The 20,510-nt window shown below is 47.9% G+C and overlaps 1 protein-coding gene across 4 annotated transcripts in view; it reads left to right on the top strand.

Annotated features, from left to right (window-relative positions):
* Tmem63c (transmembrane protein 63C) overlaps positions 1-20,510 on the top strand; it is a 151,199-nt gene that overhangs the window by 80,327 nt on the left and 50,362 nt on the right. For all 4 annotated transcript variants that reach the window (XM_017799890.2, XM_008840050.3, XM_017799889.1 and 1 more), the window contains exons 2-3: positions 3,578-3,727; positions 19,898-19,960. The gene's annotated coding sequence lies outside the window, so the exon portion shown is untranslated. The remainder of the gene's footprint in view (positions 1-3,577; positions 3,728-19,897; positions 19,961-20,510) is intronic.

The raw sequence follows: 20,510 nt of genomic DNA, 5'->3' as shown, positions 1-20,510 counted from the left end.
TATTAATGCTCCATAAATGTTAAAAAATTCCTAAAGGGCATTTGATAAAAATAATTAATGTATGTCCCTGGTTTTATTTCTCTTTCTCTTTCTACCTCCCTCCCTCCCCCCACTCTTCCAGGTATGTGTGTATCCTCAGGCGTGGACACTATTGTACACTCTACATGAAGCCTGATGTGATCTGTGCTGGAGAATAGTCCATAGGTGCCTGAGAAGTGTGTGTTTTGGTGCTCTAGGTTGGATTGCTTTGCATCTGTCTTTTTGGTCCAGTTGGTCTAGCGCATTAAGTCCTGTTCCCTTGTTGATCTTCTAACTGTTGTTCTAATCACCTTGTGAGTGTGTGTGTGTGTGTGTGTGTGTGTGTGTGTGTAGTTGTGCACATCCATGCATGCATGTGTATGGAAGCCAGAGTTGACATCTGCTCTCCACTTTATTTTTTTTGACCAGGTTTCTCTCTGACCTGGAGCTCACTGATTCAGCTTGACTAACTGGCCAATGAGCCCCATGGATCCTCCTGTCTCCTCTTCAGCACTGAGATTACAAGTGTGCACTGCCATGCCTCATTTTTAACTTGGGTGCTGGGGATCCAAACTCAGGTCCTCATGCTTACATGGCAAGCACTTTACCCACTATGACATCTCCCCATATAGTCACCACAGTCAGGATGAAATCTCCTGCTGTCTTGTTACTGTCTATTTCTCCCTTCAGTTTGGTCTGTGTTTGTGTCATACATTCGATTGCTGTGTTGTTAGGCACATGTGCGTTTATAATTGTTACATCTTCTTGGTGAATGTGCCCTTTATTGTTATGTAATGTCCTTTGAAATTATTCTGATTATATGTGTGGTCACTCCTGCCCATACTTGCTTATTGTCTTAGTTTGTTTTGTGCCATGATAACAGAATACCCGAGACTAGGTAACTTAAACAAGCACAAGTTTATTTGACTCATTTGTGAAGGCTGAAAAGTTCAAGACAGAGTGGCTACATCTGTTAAGGCCTTCTTAATATGACTGAGGGCATCGTGTTGCAAGAAAGTGCAAACAGGAGGAAGGAAAGAAGGGCTGGGCTTGCTTACAAGCCACTCGTGATAATTAACCTGCTCTGGTCATAATGACATTAATTCACTCACGAGATCAAAGCCCTTGGGATTTCAGCAGTTCCTAAAGGTCCTACCTCACAGCACAGACACACTGGGGATTAAGTTTCCAGCACATGAACTTCAGGGGACACAGTTGAGGCATAGATGCTATATTTACATGGGGTATCTTTCTATCTGCTCACTTTTGGCTGGTGTCTTTACATCTGAGATTGCAATAATAATCATGGGGGGGAAATGATTCTTCACAAAATTCTCCTCCTAAAACAACCAACTTTCTACACCCTTAAGCTGTAGTAACTCATTTAATAATCAGCATAACCTTTATAGTAGTATTGTTGTTTTATCTTCCCTCCCTTCCTCCTTAGGTCCTCCTTTCTTCCTTTCCTTCTCCCTCCCTCCCTCCCTCCTTCCCTCCCTCCCTCTTTCCCTTCCTTCATTTTTTTGTGGTACTGGAGATTGAAACTTACCCCTGGGCTACATCTCCAGATCTTGGCTTTTTGAGATAGGATCTTACTATATACATGCAGACAAAGCACTTACACACACACACACACACACGAGAATTTAATAATGGACAGGGGCAAATGTGAGTTAGGTGCAATGATCTGTATGCATAAAAATGTCATAATGAAACCCAGTATGAAGTGTGCTAACTAAAATAATAAAAAAGACATGCTGAGAAAACTTTTTAAAAATAAGGTGCTAATGTGCCATGCTGTTGAGGATTGAGAGAAACAGTCAGCTGCCCATATCCTGAGCACTGCGGATTGCTTCTTCATTTTTGGAGGACAATTTAGTCACATCTATCAGTATTTCAGATCCACACAACCTTCGTCAACCTGGGGATTTCTCCCATACCTAACCTCACAAACGTTTATTGTAGCCTCTTGCATCTAAAATAGAGAAACAAAGGAGGCAGAGGCAGATGGTCTATATAGCGAGTTCCAGGCCAGCTGGGGCTATAGGGAGACCCTGTCTCAAAAAAAAAAAAATAGGGAAACAAGCCAGGCATAGTGGCTCACACCTGTAATCCCAGTACTCAAGAGACTGGAAGTAGGAGAATCATCAGTTTCAGGCCAACCTGGGCTACATAGCAACTTCAAGGGAAGACCCAGTCTAAAAAAGGAATGGAGAAAAAACCTAAATATCCAACAAGGATAAAATCACATAAAGTCTAGGGCTTCGGTTCAATATTATACTATTTAAGAAAAGATGAGTCTGTTGGATGCAGAGATGTGTGACATATTTTAACAAACAACACAAAGAGCACCAGCGAAAGAAGTAGGTACAAGTGTGCATTTGTCGATATTTGGGGAAAACTTGGAGAAAGCTTCGACAGGAACCTGGACCATGTTTATGCTCAGAAATGGGACAGAGTTCTGGGAAGCCAGAGCCAAAGTGCTTGATTTCATTTTCATTGCATAATTACCTGAAGCAGACTTTCCTATAGCTGCTTGTTTGGGGGAATTAAAGAATATTTAAGAGGAAACTAGTTATAAAAGAAGACTATTTGAAACGCCTCACCTGAGCCTCCTTCCTTTTCTTTTTTGGCAATGCTGGGGATCAGACCCAGGGCCTTGTGCTCGCTGGCAAGTGCTCTGCCACATCTGTCATCCTGGCCCCGGATTTCCATTTTAAGTTCTTTTCTCACTGGGTTCATCTCTTCTTGCATTGGCAAGTCCAGAGCTTCCAAGAGAGCTCACCCCCTCCCTTTCATTTTGTCCATCAGGAAAATGAGACCTAGATAGGTGTCGACCAGCTTCCCAGGGTCCCTGGCTAGTCTCTGCAGACTGGGCCCCCTGATACTGCTTTCAGGAGAGGGATTGAGGATGCTGTGTGAATTACAAAAGCCTCATTCTTGGATTTGTCTGCCTTCCCCCAGGGTGTGTACTGAGTATTACTTCCTGTGATCCATGGGGAATACATGTGGAGATGCAGACTCCTTCCTGTATGCCTTCCTGAACATTTGCTCTTAGTGGGATGGGCTAAGGCCCTTTAACTTGCATTGAGAAAGTTCTCCTCAGATGACTCTGGGGAGGGGAAGGCTGTGGTCCTCTGCGACCTCCCCTCAGCTCAGCCCTTTTGGCTTTATCCTACATTTAGGCTGAAGCTCCTACCCCAGTGAGGGAAAGAAAGATATTCCAGTTCATCAGGGGCAAATGTCAGGGCCTGAATGTCCCCAAATCCCAGTACAGTCCCAGTTCATGCCCAGCTGGGATGGCTCACTCAGGCCAGGAGCCAGCACTCACCCTGGATTTGGAGATGGGAGGCAGCCTGGAATTCCAGGGCACCTTTGAGCTGCCCCTCACCCCCACCAGAGCTCCCTGAGTTGGCCTAGTGGGAAAATGCTGACAAGCACATTGAGTCTGGGAGGGGCCTGGCCTGCTTGGGCTTGGGGAGGAGTTGCTGAGAGGCCAGGGAGGCTTGTGATCACTGCCCACTTGTCCTGAGAGTGTTCCATTGTCCCCATGCCACAGAGCCTTGGAGGAACCACTTTTGTGGTCAGGAATTGGTGGAACACTGTGAGGTCATTTGGAAGCACCTCTTCCTGGGGACTGGTCAAGAACAGGAAGGCCTAGGAACAGCCCTCCAGCCTGAGCCCCCACCAGCACCACCTGCTACTCCAGGTAAGTGCTCCTGCCATCATTCCCTATACTCCCAACCCTATCACCAGTTCCCCCATCAAGCTTGGGAAATGCAGCCATCCAGCTGTCCCATAGCCTGTGATAATCCAGTCAGCATTGGTCAAAGGTCATCCATAGACCTCCTAAACCACAGCCTGACTAGAGAGGGCCAGTAGGGACCTGACCCCCTTCATAGGACACTCAAGTGGCCCTGGCTCCAGAGACCTGAGAGAGACTCTCAAGCTGTGGTTAGCTTGCCTGTGTCCCTTGGCAATGTCTCAGGCTGAGATCCTGGCTGGGACCTCAGCACAGGGGTCTTGTTCAGCTGCCCTGGCATGGGGCAGGCTCAGGACCCAGCCAGACAGTGCTCATCTGAGAGCTTCCTCACTCCGGGCACCTTTTCCTCTGGAAAGGATTAAGACAGTATCTCACAAACTGGGAGCTGGAAGGGATCTTATTGAGTTAATCCAACTCTATCCTTCTTTACTTCTTAAGCATTGCTTATACCAGCAATGCAGTCCCAGATGTTGGTGTTGAACATGTCAGGAGAATCAGGTGTAATCTTGTCAAAATGGCACAGACAGCCCTTCTCAGGTTAGCCTCAGCCCACTCTCTGCCCCCAGGCACCTTTCCTCTCATGCTACCTCCCTGGTCACCTCTAGCAACTCACACCCCTTTGCAGAAGCAGCCCAACATCCAAAGCTAGAAGGCTTTCCCCCCATTTAAGAAAGTATGTTACTAAATGAATCTTGGAGAAAAGTCGAGGCAGTCCTCAAGGCTTATTGGGGAAACTACAATGGGGTAAAATCTTTGAGACTCACCTAGACCCTTACTTACTTACTTACTTAGACTCTTTGACTTACTTAGACCCTTTGAGACTGTCTAAGGTCTCTCTTACATAAACAAAAAAGTCAACCTGTATGGGCTGTTGGCCAAGAATGTTGTGATCGTTGCTGTTATCTGTAAAGGTAATCTTAGGTCTGGTTTTTTCTGTGCACAGTCATCCTTATGACTTCTTGTTCTTTACCTGGGAAAGCCCGCCAGGGCAAGTGGCCTTGGCTGTAGGCAGAATTTGCTTCTGTCCCTGAATGGCCACACAGCCTAGCTATGGGCCTAACCCTGCTTCCTCCCATCTAAAGACTGTGAGAAGCAGCTAGCAACTGCGACTATTGTTAAAAGCTCAGGGTTCCGAAGCCCCAGAAGGTCGGTCTCCACTCTCTGCTAGCCTTGCCATCTCTGTGTACCTCAGTCCCTTCATCCATGAGAAGAGAAAAAATAGAACCCTAAGGTCACTGAGGATGAAGTAAATTCATACCTGTAAGGTATTCAAAACAACGTTTATCATCCAGTTAGTGCTTATCATGTTATCCCTGCTCATTACAGTTGTCTCCCAGCCACACTACTGCCTGATTAACTTCCCTAAAGCAGAGTAGTCATCTTACTCCTAGGGCACAAGAGTCCATGATTCCCCATGGCCCATTTAATGACTATGCCCTAACCTTCCCTTTAGAGGTCTCGAAAGCAGAAACTGGATATATCTTATTTACCTTGTACATTATATGTAAGAAAACAATAATGCCCACTGAGACAGCATTTCCAACATCAAGGAGGATACACTTGAGTTCCTAAGGAGAGAATATAGCCACCTGCAGTCCCCCAGCTTGAGGGTTTGATTGAAGTTCTTCTGCCTCCCTGCTCATCTGCAGATGAGCAGACATGGGGATTGACTGTGGGGTCCACTGGATAAGGGTGGCTATGGTTTCCTCTGGGTCCACTGAGAACGCAAGGGCAGTAAACCTCATTCTAGACTCTAGCCCTGTCCACGTTAGAGTGAGAAGAGGTCAGCTGGCCACTGCTCAGAACAGACAGGAACCACAGCAGTCTTTTAAGCTCTATCCAGGCAGCAGACATGAAGTCACTGTCCTCACCACTGGGAACTGTCCAGAACCTTGGCTCCTATAACCCTAGGAAGCTGCAGGTTGGCAGAGTATCCAGAATCAGCACCTTAGATAGAGCACACAGTCTCTGTTAACCCACAAAGGAGAGGATGCACAGCTGGAAGAGGTTGATGCTGGGTGGAGTAGGATAGATCTGCCTTTAAAACCAGGCTCTTCCTCGTGTGCATGAATATCGGCCACATCCATGAACTTCCCCAAGTCTCTATTTTCCCATCTGTGAAATGGAAAGAATAATTCCCATGGCAGAGGGTAGAGACTACTGTAGGGCAGATGGCCAGTACCCTTACATAGGGCCCTCTGTGAGGGACTTAGTGCTCTGTACCATTCTGATCAGACCCACAGACAAAGCTTTTCTTCCCAGTGCCATGTCCTGCGGCCTGCTTGCTTTCCCTAGGTGCAGTGCCCCCACAGGCTTCACTCCAAAGTGACTGAAGACAGTGGTGGTTTATAGGGGAGCAAAGGAGGATTGGTCCAAATCTTCCAAGATTCCTGGCAGACTGGGAGGCAAGGAGGGAAGCAGCACAGTTCTGCCTGTTTTTTTTCTGATATTTTTCCACAAGGAGGCTCGGGGGCTGCCAAGCCCCAGGAAGCAAAGATGTGGTGCCAAAGAGAGCAGAACAGACTGCACTGGTTCCTGCAAGGCGGGACTTCTTCCTTAACAACTCAGCAAAAGGGTGTTTGTGCTCAGGTTTCAGGTACTGGGCTGGGCACTGAGGTTAGCAGCAAGTGAACCAGACTCATTTCTGCCTTCCTTCTGCCTTAGTTCTAATGGGGAGGGCAGGGCATTTGACAAGCAGCTTAAACTCTGATTTATTTATTTGTTTGTTTATTGACAGAGTCTCACTCCATAGTTGAGGCTGTCCTCAGACTAGTGGCAATCCTCCTGCCTCAAGTGCTCCCAAGTGCAGGGATTACAGGAGTGCACCACTATGCTTGGTCAGACAGCATAAACTCTAAATGAAGTATGTTAGGATGAGAAAAATGCAATATGAAAAAAAACCCTAAACCAAAAAAGCCTAAGGAAATAAAGGAGACTTGGGAATGCCACAGAGCTGTATTATTAAATAGGGTCACAGGACAAACCTTTCCAAAAACACTCAAGATCCAAACTGACTCCCTTGAGAGTCCCTGATGGGTTGTGGGTCTCAGAATCAGAGCCAAGTGACTTTTTTGAGATCCAAGGACAGGAGAAAGATCTAGAAACCCTTCTAGTCCCACCCCAGACAATGCCCTGCCTCTCCTCTCAAACCTTCCACGGTGCCCCACTTCCTTCACCACAAAGCACGAGTCACCCAGGCTGATTTAAGGCCTTGTAGTCTGGCCAGCTTTGCTTCAACAGACCCTTGACTCTGTGTCTCTGCAGCCAAGCCTGCCATTTCTGGAATACTCCAATCTCTACTTCCCTCTTCCTCCCATTTGTTCCTCTCTCCTCTGGTTTCCGTCAGTGTAGAATCCCACCTACCTCCAGAAGTTCTCCCTGTCCCCTGATCTATGAGCTCAGGGTCCACAGTCTCAGCACATACCTTTCTGTCTTGTGGGTCTTGCTCTGTCTTAGGTTTGGCATGGCCTTGCTGTCTGATCTGCCACCTGAGTATACGCTTAGGCTGTGGCTGTGTTCTTTCACCTCCAGGAGGTGGCAGATCAATAAACATGAGCTGAACTGTGTCCATGCTCAAAGGGCCCCATGACCCTGGTACAAACAGGGTCAGCGTTTGACCCCCTCAGACACCAAAGGCAGAAGGGAGATGTGAACAAGAAAGTAGGGGGAATGAACATGGAGGGAGAACGAAATCACCATATTTGCCCCAGATTGTCACAGACATGTTGGACCTCTCTTCTTCTCCAGAAATAGCTACTACTTCCTTCAGCACCCCAGGCCATTCCCTGAGTGGAATTAAAACAGCTCTAGCTATATGTAAGTGTAGCTCATTTTCTCTGGATCCATCCTCCAGATCAGGGTAGCTTTCCTGCAAGGTCAGCAGGAGGCTGGCTACTGGCCTGAGGCTTGTCTGTAACTGAAGTCAGTGATTCCCAGAACCATGTAGGAATGGGAGGACTGTGATATGGATGCTACCACAAGTTCTGGAGGCTGTAAGAGTTGTAACCTCTCAGACACTCGGCTCCTCCCTTCAGGGCCAACCTTCATCACCAGCAGGTCTGTAGATAGACAGCTTGCAGCACATGATTCTCAAGCCCTCATGAGTTCCTGGCTCTCTGGGGCCTCCATAGGCCTTGTGAGGCCATGTGAGCCAGACCTGCATCTTCAACCATCTGGCTCCCACCCACTGCGGGAACAGCTGCTCTCAGAGTACCACCAAGGCGGTCAGTGTGACTTCTGTCCTATTTAGACAGATGGAATCAGGGCCTAGGGACAGCCTTCACCCTGGCTTTCCTCCCATCTGAGGGTGGCACATTTCCATTTAGGACCTGAACTCCCCGGGAAGCCTGAATGCAATCTGGGCCCACAACTGTGCTGCCCCCTCTGCCTTCCTCTCAGTTTTTGTGTGTATGGAGGTTGCCTCTCAGAATGAGAGGCCTTTATGCCCTCAGGCTTGGCACATGGTTGACCTTTCAGCTCAGAGCTCAGGTGTCAATAGGCATTCCTGTCTTGGATTGTTGGGAAGGCTAAAATGCCCATGACTTGAAGGGTCTGAGATGAGCGCTTCACAACCAGTGAGCTATGAACTCATGGCAGCTAAGCCATCCATCTTTTAGGGACCATTTGGCTGGCCAGTGGCCCAGCTTCCAGACAGCCTTCTGGACACTGGGGAGAAGCAGATGCTTCCCCTCAGTGCTCCCCACACCTTGCAACCCTTTTACCTCTTGTCATTTTATGGGTCTCTGTGTCCCCAGAAACTCATGCTGGGCTGTAGGCTCCTTGGGTGTGGGAGCCAAGCCTAGGATGAATCAGTGATTCTCTGAATGGCAGCAATGCAGCTGGAAGAGACATCAAAGCTGAGAGAACCAGACTGAGCTTGATAGGCTTGGCTTCTAAGTCTGGCTTAGGATACCAGGCTGCCCACCCCAGGATCTGTGCTTGGCTGAGGGGCTGCAGGGGGGCCCCCTCTTCCCATCATAGGGCAAAACTTAAAACATGGTCCAGTGGTATTGACATTACCTAGGAATATGTAAGAGATACACAGTCTTAGTTGCCCCCAGGCCTGCTGTCCCAGAACCTGTAGTGAAGACCAACCACCAGTGGGTAATGGGCACTCCTGGTAAAGCTGGCCCAGGTCTGAGAGTCCATGCTCGAATGTTTCCCAAGACACTCAGATTCTTCCTCCTTTAAGGGGATAGGAGCAGAAGCAGGGGAAAGGAGTAAAGCTGGGCCCGCTGAGCTTTGAGACTATTTTGCTGATATTGAAGCTGCCATGGGATTGGGCCTCCTGTAAAGACTGTAGATGCTCCCTCCTCTCGCTAGCTGGCTCAGGACCACAAACAACTCCAACTCTTGAGCTTCTTCTATCTCATGGTTGCATCCAGTCCAGATCTGTGAAATGCTAGGGCTGAGGATACGCTATGGAGCACCAGTTTGAAACATACAAATATACACACAGATGCACAGTCACGATTCAAAATAAGCATACGTGAATCCACAGAGACACACACCCAACACACACAGGCACCAAAGACCCACATACCATGTGAATTTTCCATCCCTATGACAATTGCCTAGAGGGGACAATTTAGAAGAAGGAAGGATTAACTTTGGCTGATGGTGTCAGAGGCTTCAGTCTGTCATGGCGGGGAGAGTATGGAGGAGAAGTGCAGCTCACACTACGGTGGCCAGGAAGCAGAAAGAGAGTCTGCGCTAGTAAGATTTGGCCATTTTCCTTTTATTCCATCCGGGCCAACTTATGGGGTGTGGCCACCCACATTTAGGGCAGATCTACCCACATCAGTTAATCTTTTCTAGAAACACCCTCCCAGACATACTCCGTTGTATGCTTTACCAGCTTCCAAGGTGCCTCTCAGTACAACCAAGCTGAAAAGCAATATGAACTCTCTCTCTCTCTCTCTCTCTTGCCTGAATCATAATCTTTGTCTTAATGAGTACACACTGCTCTTAGAGATACCATTTGATGTCTAAGAACCCCACTGATACCACACACACACTCTCTCACACACACACACACACACACACACAGATATAATACATACAAAGGGATGACAGACATAGCTACCTGCAAATTCATAAACATTCATTTCATGGGGCAGCTGTGGGAAAGTACCATAAACTGGGAAGATTGAAACAGCTCTCCCTATTCTGGAAACCAGAAGTCTAAAGCCAAGGTCCTGGCAGGGTTGTGCTTCCCCCCCTCCCCGAAGGCTCTAGGGAAGGGTCTGCCCAAGTCTCCCTCATAGCTTCTGCTGTTGCTTGGCTTTTTAACTCCATCACTCCAGTTAGTACCCCTGTCTTCACACGGCCTTTGTATAAGGACATTGAGGTGGGAGAGGGGACTCCCCAGTGTCAGAGCTTCCCATCCCTCCTCCCTGAACTCCCGGCACTGGGTAGTTCACTCCCTTATTACAGTGCTTATCACGCAGTGCCACTTCTCATTTTGGTCTTGTTGGCTTTGCAGAGTAGTTTGATTTGCACATGGTACAAAATTCAGACAGTGTCAAGGAGAAGGCTGAACAGTGAGTCCCCTCACACTGCTTCTGCAGGCACCGACTGCCCCTCCCCAAGGGTAGACTCTGTCCACATTTTCTTGTGCACCCTCCAGATAAATGGAGACCCAGGCAGGCACATGCAGGGTATAGCATTCTCCATGTGCTGTCTGCACTGTGCTTTATCCGCTAGACTGTACATCTGTTACCCTTGAACTTGATGGTCTATTTTAATGGTGTTCAGGTCCCCACCCCCTTATCCGACTTGTGTGCTCACTGATGATCTTGCCATGTATGACTGATCTTTGCACCCTAGTTCCCAGCTCAATGTGGGGAATTGTGTTAAGGAAGGCTCTATCTGGACATCAGTGTGCCATGAACAGCTGGTTGAGTCTGAGTGGGATTAGGGTTTAGCCTTTGGCTGTAGAACCCTGGCATGCCAGAGGCCCTCCCCCCCAGGGCACAGAAGGAGGTGGGGTGAGGTGTCACCAACAGCATCCCAACTGGTTAGCCCTGCCATGGGCATCTCTTCACTGGCAGCCTTTATTCCTTTGTAGCCAGGGCTGACTCTGGAGTAGGGCTCTGCCCTGCTGTATTTCTACCCATCCTGCCTCTGCACCCTCCCCTTATAATCGTACTGAAGAATTAACAAGGCAGAGTCTGGGGAGAGACCCACACCATGGCATCTTCACCCCCATGCTGATGAGGAATGGAGCAGCTGCCCAGTCTTGCTGACTGAAAGCTTAGTCCAAACTTGTTGCCATGGAGATAAGAATTACAGCGATGTCTCAGGGTTGTGCTGGAAGGCCCAGCTTTGCTCAGTTGTGAATGTATTTGCTCCAGATGGGCGCACCCTCAGATGGGAGGCATGCCATGTTTCTCTTCCTCTAAATCAAGACAGAAACCTCCAAGATTTTATGGTGCCTTCCATAAACAGGCTTCCAGTCAAGCCCTAGGAGATGGGATTAGGCAAGAGCTACTCAGCCTGAGATGAGACACCCAGGGCAATACTGGCCAGAAGCTCCTTTGCCTGGCTGTGGGAGAGGCAGCATGGATGGGAGTGTTTGTAAGTCCCTTCCAGTCCATATGCTCTGGGTTTGAGATCACAAGGCCAAACAAACCCTTCTACTCTGCTTCCTGTCTTTCCTATTTTGAACAAATATTTACAAAGCACCCAGCCCTACCCAGACAGCAGAGAAGGTAATAAATAACACAGATGTGGGTTATGTTGTTAGGCACCTGCTGATTCCTGGGGGAGCCAGCCATTTGTGAGGTCACTCTGTAAGTGACCATGCGGTACACTAGGTCCTAACACAGCAAATCACACTTCACTGAACAGAGCCCATGCTACATGCTTGTATACTATCTGAGTGGTTCAGTTGGCTCTCTTAGTCCCCACACCTGCCCAATAGGGTAGATGCTATTGTGTCCATTTTTCTCTGGTAAGGAAACTGAAGTGCAGGACAGTTAAGAAACCTGTCCAAAGTTATGGAGCAAATACATAGCAGAGGCTACAGTTGGACCAAATAAACTCTAGCGACTCACCCTGACATGCCCCGCTGTGTCTGCCTCCCAAGGTGCTCTGGGGCAGGAGCAGGAGGGCTTCACCTTGTCTTCCCTAAAGAAGCACACAATAAAACAAACAAAGAACGAAGAAAAAAAGAGGCACACACTAGCTGGGACTGATGGTGTATACTTTTATTTTTATTTTTATTTTATTTATTATTTTTATTTTATGTGTATGCGTGTATTGCCTGCATGTAGGTAAGTGCATCCGTGTCGTGCAGTGCCCGCCAAGGTCAGAAGAGGCTGTCGGATCCCCTGGAACTGCAGTTACGGGCAGTTGTTAGCTGCCATGTGGGTGCTGGGATTCAAACCCAGGTCTTCTGCAAGAACAACCAGTGTTCTTAACTGCTGAGCTATCTCTCCAGCCCTGATGGTGTATGCTTTTAATCCCAGCACTTGGGAGGCAGAGGCAGGTAGATCTCTATAAATTCCAGGCCAGACAGGATTACACAGTGAGACCTTGTCTCAAAAAGGAAAAAAAAAAAAAAAAGCAAACATTAAGCTGAGATTAGTGTCAAATGAGTTAGTAATGGGAGGGAGGAACATCCAGGCAGAGAGACTTGGATATGCCAAGGCCCTGTGGCAGGAGGGAAGGGATTTTTCAGTTAGACCACTGAAGAGATCTAGGAGGCTACAGATGAAAATCTGGGGAGTCCAGCTAAATGAAACCAGCGCGTTAGGCAAAAATCATTCATAGCAGCCATCTTGTTGACCCAAATAAGGAAAGCAACAAAATGCCCTTCTATTGGATTGCCTCACCACCCTGTCCAGGAACACTCCTGAACACTCCAGATTGAGCTCAGTGCTCCTTATCTGTGAGCTGTGCTCTGCAGTAGACTTCTCCCTCACCGTATATCTCAAGCCCCTTCTAGAATTAGGTTGGAGAGGGAGAAACATGCCTTCCTCCTTAGCAATGGCTACTTTGGGGAGAACTCAGGACAGAGTGAGTGCTGTAGGAGTGGAGGGGGCATGGGGGATTCCAGCAGGGCTGCCTGGGGATGCAAAGCTGAGCTGGCTCCCAACAGGGTGTTCTTAATGGGGGAGGGTCAGAAGGGCCTCCACAAAATGGGGGTGGGGGCTGAAGGCCCAATATAGAGCTCAATGGCCATAATCTTCATTGGTCCTTTGAGACTGAGGTGGAGGCTCAGGTCCTTTGAGACTGAGGTGGCAGGCAGATGCCGCCACCAGCCCTGGCCAAAACTGCTGGGGAGGTCTCTGAACCCAATCCTGACACAGCACTGGATGTGTGCTTACAATCAGTACTATGCTCCTCCTCATTGACAAGACAGAGCTGGCAGAGTGAGGATGCCTGAGGAACAGCAAGGGTTTGATGGAGGAAAGCCAAGGATACCTGTGCCTGGAAATACCAAGCCTTCCCTTTAAAATAGTGTATACAATGAGACATATGCATTTTAGCTTATCAAACTTGAAAAAAGAACTTAAAGACGACTGAGAGAATAATGATGCGATTTTAAGTTTTTTATTCTTTATTCCTTAAAAGTTTTTAAAAAAGAATCGAGAACTTCTAGTTTTAAAACATCAACATATCCTGCTATTCTTACTGATTTTATTTTTTATTTTTTAACACAAGCAGGGTATCATCTTCCTCCTAGACACTTCCCAGTTTTTGGAGGTCTGATGTCTGTGACAGCCCCAAAACTGCCCCACCTCCTGCCCCTCTTGAGCATTGTCACGGTGGCTCGCTGTGACAGAAAGGCTTGGGCCCCTGGGTTGGAGTGGCAGGGTCTGAGGATAAGGGAGAGAATGTTTCTCATGAAAGGTGTCCCTCAGTGACCACTAAATCCCTCCCTCCACTGTAGGCCTCTTGCCTTCTCTTTAGCTTTGAGTGCCTTGGATATAGTATAGGTCAAGAGCCTGCCTTCTCCTGATCCAAAATGCAGTTCTCCCAGGACAGGAAAAGTTGCGGTCCCCACTTGTCCCTACAGAGGCTATGTGATATTGTAGAGCCAGACACAAATGTGAATCCTGCCTCAGTCTCTCTCCAGCTTTGCGACTCTGGGTTAGTACTTAGCCTCCTTCAGCCTCTGTTTCTCTGCCTGTAAAATGGGGCAGTGGCTCTTGTTGCTTAGGCTGTTGCTCTTAGGCTGTGTGTGAGGATTAAATGGTGATCAGTGGGATGATAATACTTGGCTTGTCACAAATGTCCCTGTCCTCTCCTTCTCTTTCTCATTCTGAGGCCATGCCCACTCAAACCTGGAGTGTGTGGCTCCAGCATTCCCTTCCAGCTTCCTTTTTCTCTATTAACTTCTGTCTTGAGCCTGGGGTTTTCACTGCTGTTTATGGGCATTGTGTTCTCTATATAGTGTGGTCCATAGCAGCATGACTCAGAGGGGCTGCAGAGTCCATCCCCAGGGCTCATTTCCCACCTCCTGTGCCACTAGATTCCAGACCTAGCCAGTCTATCAGCTTCTGTAGGCCTGAGGGTCCTCTCTATAAGATGAATGGAATCTACTCGACCTTTGTAAAGGATATCAAAAACACTCAAAGAATTTTAAGCAAAACCAGAATTTAATACAGCAGTGCTTTCAAAACGACTGAGCTATTAGAATCTGGGTACTCAGAGAAGCAGAACCGACCCAACAAACAAAGCACACCTCACCCAGTCAGGAGACTGTTTCTAGAGCCACTGAGCTTGCCTCTACTCCTGGCAACCCAAGATCAGGAGGTTTTGCACCACCACCCCCTCTCCCCAGGAGCGTTGAATGGGCCACTGAGCACCTCTTCCCTCCTCATCAGGGAGCACAGACAGCCAAAGGAAGACAAGCTTTTCCTCTCTGCTGCCTTCTCATTCTATCTTGGCACGTCTTACTGACAGAACCAATCTGTATCCCAAACCCCAGCTGCAAGGGAGTATGGAAATGTAGGTTTTTATTTTGTTTTGTTTTGTTTTCTGTCTTTTTGAGACAGGGTCTCCCTGTAGCTCCAGCTGGCCTGGAACTCACTTTGTAGACCAGGCTGCCCTCAAACTCACAGAGATATGCCTGCCGCTGCCTCCAAAGGGCTGGGATTAAAGGCGCGCACCAGCACGTCCTGCTGGGAAATGTAGTTTTTAGCTTTCCAACTTCTGTATGTAACACAGGAAAGAGCCAGGTACGGTTATGAGGGCCGTGAACAGTATCCGACTTCTTATCTGATGGCTGTGCTAACCCCATGCACTAAGAGACTTGGCATAGTTCTTGGCACATAGAACTCCCTCAGTAAATGTCAACTGGCATTGTTATTACACTGCTAGGGACACTTCTGGCCCTTTCACAAGCTCTCCACTTGGCCTTCCTGGTGCTGTCCATGGTTCTGAGTCTGCCTAGTCATATAGCTCACACTGTGGGACCCTCGGGAAGCTAGAACCCCCGTTCACTCACCCTATACTTAGCTTTGTGGGGGACATTAGGGCTTTCTGAGGGAAGGCTAGTCTCAATCCTTGGAACAAGAATCAGACAACAATCAGCATTTGTGGCTTTCACAGTTTAAAAGAAAAAGTCTCTCTGCACTGTGTCCTTAACTTTAGCCTTCATAATCCCCTTGGAGCCAGCAGGGAAGGCATAATAATAAGTGTTTTGTAGGAGCAAAAACTGAACTCTAAGAGGTTAGGTGGCAGATAGTAAATAACAGAGTCAGGTTCACACTCAACCTCCTGACTTAGAACTGTGTGTCCCCTCCACCCCATATTGTGACTTAGGGGGGATAATTGGAAACCAGCAACGTGCTGAGGATGTAAAAAAAACTTATCAGTTATAATCTACAGAAAATTACAAACCACTCAGTTATTCTTTCTACCTCCAAGTGTGGCTTTGGATGAAGGACTGTCATTCATTGAGGCTATAACATACTGGTCAAAGTAGGGAAACCATGGAAATACCAAGAAAAAGACTTGGCTCCTGCTGTTAAATAGTCCACAGATCATTCTGGAGAGTTGAGAATTGGATGCAAGAATGAGAGGCCAGCACTAGGCAATGGTAGCAAAAGCCAACTGTATGGAGGCAAGGTGCAGATGAGGTACCTGAAGGAAAGCTCTGGAGAGGAGGAAAGGAGCTGGATTTAGAGGATGCTAAGTTGTAGTGAGATGACGTTCCTCACTCAACTCAGGAGGGGATGGCTCAAGGTCTTTAGGGTGGGACAGGAAGCTCCTGGACATGTGACAGGGCGACAGAGCAGAAGGCAAGCCTGGTGCCCCATGAAGAAGCTTTCAGGTTGATGGCCTCTGAGATAATGGGGAAATGTCAAAGCTTGGAGATCCCAGGGAGAGACGTGAACCTCTGTATACTACCAGCTGATCCTCCACCATCACAGCCAGCAGGGAGGTGAGCAGAGAGGGAACATGAGAGAATACAAGGACCGCTCTCCTGAGCTGCTCTACAGCAATGGGATTTAAAACACATGGAGCTACCATCACTCACCACCGAATTTCCTTATTTAGAGAGTTGGGAAATGTTTGAGATCTTTAGACACTCCTTAACTAGATACAGACAACCTGGGAATCTCAGGAACTGGTCCTCTGTCTTGACTGAACATAAGATTGCCTGGAAAGTTTCATTGGTAATGAATATCTGGAGTGGGTGTATATGTCTGTGTTCTTTAAACACCTTCCAGCTGATTCCCGGCCCCCTCCCCAGGCTAAGTGGTCACAGAGTTCTGAATGTGGTGCCAGAAGACCCAGATTCTCACTTCAAATCCATCCTTCCCCAGTCTTAGGGTAGGTCTCTTGAGCCTGCTGGGACTCAGTTTCTTCATATGTATTTTGAGCACACTGTCCTTGGTTGTGAAGGTCTAGGGGATGAGAGACAGCTTAGAGCAAGGACAGGCTCACTGATGCTTGGGAAGGTTCACAGCCAGCTGGCAAAACAGATGTGGATGATCATGAAGCACAGCCCGCATTCCAGTAATTTCCCTGCACCCACTAGTAAAAGAGAATGAACCTAAACCATCAAACTGGCTTTTGGGAAAAGGGTGTTGGGCAAGGGGAGGAGATCCAGAGACAAAGGGAGGTGGGAGGAGTCCACATGACCAGAAACTCATTTGTTTAAGTCCTGAACCAGGGGATATGATCTTTCTTGTTGTTGACAAAAAGGTGATGCATTACTGAAGGGACTGAGAGGGCCAGATGGTGGGTGGAGGCAGGTGCCATGGCCTTGTTGACCCTGCATGAGGTTAGTTCCCCACTTCTCCTGGGACATGGCTTGTGACTACAGTGATTCTCATTTAAACTTAAATGCTGGCCTGGTGAGCTATTTCCTGCTAACTCATTGGATGTGGAAAGGTTGGTTCTGACTGGGCCCTGGACATTGCTGGGAGGCACAGGGTCCAGTCCAGACATCTGGATCTGTCCATTGTGTTTACACTACATCATCCCAAAAGGCTGGGAAGGCTTTATCCCTGGACGAGGGCTGGAGCAAGGTCATCCCCTTTTATCTTTATGAAACACCTGGATTTGAGGGCTAGCTTCATCTCTTATTAGTACCATGACCTTAGCTGGCTTGTTTAAACTCACTAGGCTTTGATTTTCCTCATCCATTGATGACTGGTTCTGTGTCCCAAGGTTCTTGTGAGGGTTAATCCCAGAACAAGTGGCTTAGTAAACATTAACTATAAGTAAGTTAGCCCCTCCACAGAGCCCTGTTTATTTAGAGACTTATTTTATTTTTAATTATGTGTACTTGTGTATGTCTGTAGGTGGGCATGTGCATGTGAGTGCAAGTGTTCACAGAGGCCAGAAGAAGGCATTGGGTCTTCTCAACCTAGAGTTTCAAGTAGTTGTGAGCTGCCCAACATTGGTGCTGGGATCCAAACTTGGGCCTTCTGGAAGAGCAGAAAGTGCTTTTGACCCACTGAGCCATCTCTCCACCCTCCTGAAACCATCTTATCCCTGAGGTCACCCCTGAGACTTGGCCTTCAGATGTCTAGCTCTTCTGGGAGAAGTAGAGAGCAGAATGCTGGCCCGGCTAGTTAGGCAGCAGTAGTTCTGGAAGCTTGGAATGGAGGGAGTAATGCAAGGTGCAGTCACAGGCAAAGTCATCTCTTTTTTAATAGCTTTGCCAAGTTGCTGAGGACAACTCAGAAGTGGTAGAATGAGAATGACAGAACATCCAGCTTTCTGCAGGGGAAGGAAAGATGGGGGAACACGGGCAGGGGGAAGGCCACACTCTCTTCCATCAGACAAGATGTACAAACATGGAGGGGGCCTGCCTCATGACCAGTATACATATCATCTCTCCTGCCCCTTCTTGGCCTAAATCAAGGATGTCGTTTGTTTTTCATTCACAGAAAGGACAGACACTACCCACACACTGCAGTTTGAAGGATAGTGCATTCTCATTCTCCTTCCCATGTTCACATCTTTCCTCTTTCCTGTCCCTGCATAGAGTGGGTGGCAGGTAGGAGGGATTCAGTCTGGGCCCCTCAGCATCAGCTCAGATAAGTTGATGACATGAGGTTTGCTCTGGGTAATACTAAGCACTGACATGGTTCTTAGCATTGCACAAACTTTATGAGCCATCTTCCTTCCTCTTCACAACAACCCCGTGAGGTGATGCTGCCATTACCCCCATCTTCTAGATATGAGATCTGAGGCTCAGAGAAGTGAGGTTTCCCCAGTGGTCATACAGCTAGCAAGGGTGGATCCAGGATTTAAGTCCAGATGGTCTGGCTTCAGGTAGCCAGATCCCGCCCCCACTCCCTTGAACAGCTTCTTTGTCCTTTGCTATGAAATGGACCCCCAAAGAGACATGTTCCCTGCCCCTGCATGCCCCATGTTAGTACCTGTAGCATCCTCAGCTTTCAAGTTTCATTCTTACTAGGACTTTTGCTTGTCTTGCCAAAGAGCTAACTCCTAGCCCTTCTGCCACCCTCCTTCACACTCAAGAGCTAGCTTAGAGCCCACATCTGGACAGTAAGGGCAGTAGAGTAGTGTTTTGTGGGCTTATTGTAAAGATGAAACAAGAAGGCAGGTCTAGGATGTGTTCCAGCAGTATGTGGAGAAAGGTTGGATGCTGCTCTGGGTTTCCATGGCAACAGCCTCCTCCTTGCTGCCTCTGCCTGGTGCCCAAAAGAGCTTAGTTTGGATGGCAAGGTGGGAAAGGTAAACTCTAGTCTCTTCTCTTTCCCTCCTGCAACCACCCTGCAGGCCAGCAGCCAGATGGAGCTGAAACCCTGCACTGACCAGCCTGCTGGGGAGAACCCCACCCCTCTAAGCTTAGCCTGAGATCTAAAAGCTGAGGGTCCTCCCATGCAGAACAGTAGCCTGGGCCAACAGCAATCCTCTCCTCAAATCTTAAAGGCTGTGAATTACCATGTTTGCACCTCCTTGGTCAATGCAGGGCTTGACAAAAGTAGATGTTTGATTGATTAAATCCATCTGGTTGGGTGATTAGATGGATGGATGGATGGGATGGATGTGTAAACCAGTGATTCATCCCACTCTGTAGCCACTACTGATCATTTCCACTCCTCCATAATGCTGTGCTCAGTCTTTCCCATGGGTGTTTGTCAATATAGTTCCCTCTGCCCACCCTTCCCCACTGCATGGTGCTAACTCCTACACCTTCACATCTCAGCTCGGAGGTCACTTTGTCAAAATTCAAAACTTGTTTGCTTTAAAAGACACCATCAAGGGATTGGAGAGGTGGCTTGGTGGTTAAGAGTGCTTTCTGCCCTTGCAGAGGACCCAAATTCAGTTTCCAGTACCCATATCAGGGATCCCACAACCACCTATACCTCCTGCTCCAGGGGATCTAATGCCCTCTTCTGGTTTCTGCAGGCACTTGCATTCACATGCACATACCCACACACACACACACACACACACACACACACACACACACACACACAATTAAAAAATAAAAGAAATTTTAAAAAATTAATAAATAACAGATACCATCAAAAGATGAAAAGACAACATAGTGGTAGACACTGCTGTGAATCTGAGCATATATAGAGGAACGGGGGATCTAAGGATGGAACTACCAGATGAGGACTGTTGGGCTGGCAAGTATGTGACCTCTACTCCGCATTTCTTCTTTCACAGCAACCCTGTAGCTGAGTGGAGTTTTCAGACCGGGTTCGGACTGTCTTTGGAGAAGTGACACAGGTAGGAAATGTCTCCTTGGATTTAGACCTGGTTCACCTTCCCTTATCGCTGCCTTGTTGTGGGCTCCCCCTAGTGGCCTACATCAGAACTGTAGCTTCCTGCCTAAACTGACCTCAAACCTTGGATGGCTATCACATGGCTGGAGCCTCCACCTACCCTGGAGATGCAATTGCTGACACTTGACATTCAGGCTTAAAGCTGAAGCATAGCAATTGGAAATTTAAATCTGGCTGCACATGTTAGTGAGTCAGTGACCTTGGGTAGACAATGAAACCCTAGGTAGAACGAAGAGGAAAGCAACTTGGGATGCTGACCGAGGGTGGAGTGTGTGCTTGTGTGCTCTCCTTCCTTTCCCAGTGCTAATTTCATTACATTCTCTATCCCTACTTTTTTTTTTTTTGTCTTTTTGAGACAGGGTCTCCCTGTAGTCCCAGCTTACCTGAACTCACTACATAGACGAGACTGGCTTTGAACTCACAGAGATTGGCCTGCCTCTGCCTCCAGAGTGCTGGGACTAAAGGCATGGGCCACCACACCTGGCCTGGTGAGT

This window comes from Nannospalax galili, unplaced genomic scaffold (assembly GCF_000622305.1).
Source record: "Nannospalax galili isolate Female #2095 unplaced genomic scaffold, S.galili_v1.0 scaffold330, whole genome shotgun sequence".
Taxonomy (NCBI): domain Eukaryota; kingdom Metazoa; phylum Chordata; class Mammalia; order Rodentia; family Spalacidae; genus Nannospalax; species Nannospalax galili.
This window is presented reverse-complemented; position numbering and strand designations above follow the sequence as displayed.